The sequence below is a fragment of the Sinocyclocheilus rhinocerous genome, unplaced genomic scaffold (assembly GCF_001515625.1).
Source record: "Sinocyclocheilus rhinocerous isolate Xijiao unplaced genomic scaffold, SAMN03320098_v1.1 scaffold789, whole genome shotgun sequence".
NCBI classification, from domain to species: Eukaryota; Metazoa; Chordata; class Actinopteri; order Cypriniformes; family Cyprinidae; genus Sinocyclocheilus; species Sinocyclocheilus rhinocerous.
Genome location: NW_015667306.1, coordinates 273,801 through 279,564, shown reverse-complemented (window position 1 = coordinate 279,564; position 5,764 = coordinate 273,801). Strand labels below are relative to the sequence as shown.

The 5,764-nt window shown below is 33.4% G+C and overlaps 1 pseudogene; it reads left to right on the top strand.

The window, feature by feature from the left end:
• LOC107733740 (sodium bicarbonate transporter-like protein 11) overlaps nucleotides 1-5,764 on the top strand; it is a 64,829-nt pseudogene that overhangs the window by 45,088 nt on the left and 13,977 nt on the right.

Below are 5,764 nucleotides of genomic sequence, written 5' to 3'. Positions count from 1 at the left end.
CTCTCTTTCTCTTATTGCATTAGAAACTCTGATTCATTTTGGTGAATCAGTTCATTTGGATTTAAGCCATTAAAAAATTACACTAATTAATTAGATTTTTCTGTTTTCTGTAATTCTATTTATATAGAAATTAGGACATTTCTAGTTATAATTGTAATTTCTGTACACTAACATTCAAAAGTTTGGGGTCAGTATTATTTGTTTTTATGGAAATTAATACTTCTATTTAGCAAGGACACATTATAGGAAAGTAAAGACATTTATGTTACAATACATATTTCTATTTTTTAAAAATGCCGCTCTTCAGTTCATCAAAGAATCTTTTGAAGGATCTTGTGACACTGAAACCTGGAATAATGACCACAGTGAAGGAAATTACATTTCAAAATTAAAATAGAAAAGGTTTTTTTTTTTATTATTAATTAAATTTTTTTAATTGTAATAATGTTTCACAATATTACTGTATTTTTTATCAAATAAATCCAGTCTTGGTGAGCATAAGAGACTTCTTTCAAAAACATTGAAAATCATACAGACTGCAAACTTTTAAACAAAGTGTATATGCTTTTTGCTTTCACTCTGATTGAGTTTGTTTATTGTTATTGTGCTATAGGTGAATATAGCTCAAATTATATTTATTTTATATGTTAACAGCTATAAATACATAATTATATGACGCTACATGCCATTAAACATATTATTCTCACAAGTTCACTTTGCAAGCTGTAATATTTATGCACATTTTATAGAAGTGTGTGTGTGTGTGTTTCAGGATTAGTGGGTAATAACAAAGCCCTGGTCAAGTTCATGACGACGTCCATTTTCCTCTACATCGCTGTGCTGCTTCCTGCCATTGCTTTTGGCTCACTCAACGATGAGAGCACTCGGGGCGAGATTGGTGATCACTCTCACACACACATATACGCTCTTAACACACCACGTTTCCACACACACACACACACACAAACTGAGCTGCTTTCTCTCTTGATTAGATGTTCAGAAGACGATCATTGGGCAGAGTATAGGTGGAATCATCTACTCGTTGTGTGCTGGCTCTCCTCTCGTCATTCCACTGACCACAGCGCCCATCGCTATTTTCATCAGCGGTATGTACATACATGCCTCCACATGCAACAATAGATGCACGTTCAAATGCACACATACCTTGGCTCTCGTTTGAGGTCTGGTTCTGAACCATTCTTTGTTTTTGCGGTATGTTTAGATGAGCACTCATTGTTTGTTGAATACTTTAACGTTGAGTGTTTAGAGAGCTCTGCTAACCACAGGATGAGGTGGAACAAGACTCTTAATCTCACAAAGAGCAGGATGGGAGTCCTGATATGGCTGCCATTTGTTTGGGCGAAGTTTGATGTTTGCCCTGGCTGAGAGGAGATTTCCTCCTAAAGCTCATTCCTGCGGCTGCAATCGCACACTGTCACCAGCGGGAGGGTTGCCCTGAAAAATGGTTTTGCTGTAGTAAAACGAAATTCTGTTTGGGTAAAAATGCACAGATGAGGACAGAACCGCCACATCCATCTATAATAATGATCTTTCCCAATCAAAGAACTTGTCTTGTGGTTTCTCATGAGAATAACAGCAGGAATTCTTTAAATGTTTGGGAGCAGTTCTTTAAACATCAATCGGTGGACATTTACTGTGCGTTATAATCCCCTGTCATTATAAGATTTGAGTTGATTGTGTTTCTGTTCATGTGGAGGAGTCCTAATGACCTCAGCATTGTGTTGTCGCTTCTGTGTGTTTGTCTGTGTGTGGCTGCAGTGATCAGGGGGGTCTGTGATGATTATGAACTGGACTTTGCAGCATTTTATGCATGTATCGGCCTATGGAACAGCCTCTTCCTCATCATAGGAGGAGTCTTCAACCTTAGCCTGCTTGTTAAGCTTTTCAAGAGGTCAGACACACACATAAACACACACACACACCTACAAATATACATAATTGTGCAGACACCACTGCTTGAATACAGATTTTTGTTGTTGATGTTTTTGACTCACAGGTCGATAGAGGAGGTGATAGCTTTGTTCATTTCCATTGCTTTTGTAGCAGACGCAGTTAAGGGCACCGTCAAGAGTGAGTGCTCCATACACACATACTGTATATACACAGCCGAACCCTTTCAAATAATCTGGATTTCTGTGTGAATGATTCTTAGATTACAGTCTGATCTTAACAAGAAATATTGGGGAGACTGGGGCTAGTTGTTACGTTGTAAAATCAAGACTTTCATTGTTACTGCCCAGGAAAAAAACGATACAGCTCATTTAACACATGAAGCTGTTTAGTGATAATAGGAAGATGCTGTCACACTTCTCCAGTCATTTCTTACAAACGACTGCAAGCTTGCATTCAGACCTCCCTTCATCAGATCCAAATCTGATGCATAGAACCATCATTAACTGTTTTCTTTTCTCATATATTTGAAATGTAATTTATGCCTGTGATGGTAAAGCTGAATTACTCCATTCTCCGTCATTACTCCAGTCTTCAGTGTCACATGAGCCTTCAGAAATCATTCTAATATGCGCTGCTCAATAAATATTTTTTAAATAAAATACAAATATTTTGTAATATTATAAATGTCTTTACTTACAGTATTGATCAATTTAATTCATACTCGCTGAATAAAAGTATTAATTTCTGTCAAAAAAAAAAACTTTGACACTAACCTTTTGAACTGTATGTTATACTGGATTTCATTTAATGTATTAAAGCCAATTAATGGCTTTTCAGCAAAATTTAAAACAAAAAAAAGTAAGATATGAAAATGTAATGTATGTAATAAAAAAAAAAAAAGTGAAATATCTGAGACAAAATGTCCCAATATAAAAGTTACAATCTGTCCTGTCCTGATATTTAAAAAAAATACCTTTTTCTGAAAATTTCAATCTTTTAGTTAAAATATACTTTCATGATATAGTCAACGCTTTGGAGGATGTATCTCACAAGCATTGTCATAGTTTAAAATATTTAAAACCTTACAGTTAAAATATTTATTTACAAATATTTTTATGTGACAGCTTCCCCATGTGACTGGCCTTATTTAAAAAGGTGCACACAAGCCTTTTTGCAGTGCCATGTCTTTATTGAACAAATGTGTTAAACAATCAAGATATCCTCTACTATAATAACCGCTTGAAAAGAAGGTAATTGGACTCAGCTGTGGGTTTGACCTGCCATGCTGAATGGAAAGCAGCATGTTACTTGTTCCTCACCAACAAATGTGCTCAAGAGCAATCTAGTCTGATCAAAAGGGACTTCAGGAAACCTCAAAAGGAGAACTCATAAAACTCAATGTTTGCAAAGGATTTTTGGAAGATGTATGCCTATAGTCAGGCAGATTAGCACCATCAGTTCAGCACCATTGCTGTGCTTCCTAGAAGATGAAGCCAGTCTGATGTGTGCCGAAACAGCTTCAATAAATAGAAAACGATCACCTCTTGCCTGTCAAATAAAAACAAGCATTCCCTAAAAACTGCTGTGCACAAATACTGTACCAGTTTCAAGGAGAAACCACTGGATCTCTAAAGAAGTGACACTGAACCAGAGATGTAACTAATAAATAAATATTAGTGCTGGGCAACGATTAATCGTTCTGTATATATATATTATTTATTATGTATATATAAATACACACACATACAGTATATATTTTGAAAATATTTACATGTATATATTTATATTCATATAATTTATATTATGTATAAATATATTTAATATATAAACATAATATATTTTTCTTAAATATATACATGCATTTGTGTGTATTTATATATACATAATAAGTATACACAGCACACACACATATACTATGTAAACAAAATCTTTTATTTTGGATGCGATTAATCGTTGCCCAGCACTAATAAATATATACTGTACAAATAATTAATTACTTAACAATTTAATCAGTAATACACCACAAATACCACAAAATTAAAGTAACATAATGTGATCACTTTTGAATTATTTTTGAATTGTTTTTTAAATGACCACATATGCAATAAGGCCACATAAGCCAATAGACACATAAAGAAAAATAATTTTTACTAAAATGTTTTTGTTCAAACTTACCTGTCTTATCAAGAAAATGGTAATAATGGGGAAAAAAATAAATAATTAAAACTTAAATTAAATTAAATGATTAAAAACGTTGATATAAAATTTATAATTTAAAAAAAAGTATTGCTTTTTTCAGTAGTGGCCAACATAATGCATTTTGAGAGTGGTGACATTTGCACTTTTGATAGTTGGTTATGAGGTAAGATCAGACGTGAGTTGTTCTGAATCATCGGAAAACAGCTTGATAAAAAAACCCTGATTAGACACTATTAATTAGCTTTTTTTTCTTTTTTTTTTTAATATACCTAAAATAAATGAAAAGAACACAAAACTCTCCATACCATTGCCAAAACATAATTGCGGCTGTGAAGGATTGCGGCGCGAGTGTAATGATATGGGGCTGTTTTGCTGCCTCAGGGTCTGGACGGCTTGGAGTCACTGAGGGACCAACGAATTCCTAGTTATATCAGGAGCAGAATGTCAGAGCGTCTGTTTGTGATCAGACTCTCAAAAGAAGTTGGGTCATTCAACATGACAATGATCCAAAACACAGGAGTAAATCAACAACAGAACGCTTCAAACTAAAGAAATTCAGCAGCACTTCACAGTGGCCAAATTAGAGTCCTGACCCCACTTCCTTTGAAATGTTCTGCTGTGATGTGAAACAGGCCATTCAAGAAAGACATCCCAAAAATGTGCATGAACTGAAACAATGCACATGTGTTATCAGCAGAAAGCATTGGTTGATGTTATTGGCAGTAAACAAGATTCCACAAAAATTCTGTCAATAATCGTGAACGTTTAAACCAATTATTCAATAAAGATGTGGTGCAGGAAAAATGTTACGCTTTGGAAGCCATTCATGCTGACAACTTCAAAACTTTACACACAGCAAACGTAAAAGATGATTTTAGACTGTACTTTTTATGCAATCTTACCAGTACAATTGCTCCTTTTTTTTTTAGAAAGGTAAAATAAAATAATATAAATTATATAACAAATAATTGTACAATTGTATAACAAATAATGAATAAATAAGGTGTAATTATTAAAAAATTTGTCAAAGTATTTTTTAGTAGTGGTAATAACAATGATCAACAGAAAGCATTGGTTGTTGGCAATAAACAAGATTCTACAAAATTCCATCAATAATCATGATTGTTCAAAACCAATTCTTCAAAAAAGATGGCGCAGAAAAAATTTTACACTTTGAAAGTCTGACATTTTCAATACTTCTACACAATACATACAGTAAACATGGATTTTAGACTTAAATATACTGTATTTTTTAAAAGCAGTCTTGCCAATACAATGGCACCTTTTTATTTTTGAAAGAGAAAATAAAATAATGATAAAAAAAATAATTAATGTGTAATGTATTTTAGAATGTATTAAAGTATTTTTAGTAGTGGTCCTCGCAATGATATTCTCAGTATTATCAGTAATTCTACTTGAGACCAGAGTGTCATTGTGTTTTTCCATCACTGATTGTTTAATCTAATTATTTAATAAAGATGTGACACAAAAAATATAAAGCTTAGAAGGTTGTTCATATTGATCATATTGACATTTACACAATGCATATAGCAAACGCTGATTTTAGACATACCAGGGCTCAATGCTAAGAATTTTTTCTACTGGCCCAGTCAGGCAAGTGGTTCCAATTTTTACTTGCCCTGTCGACATT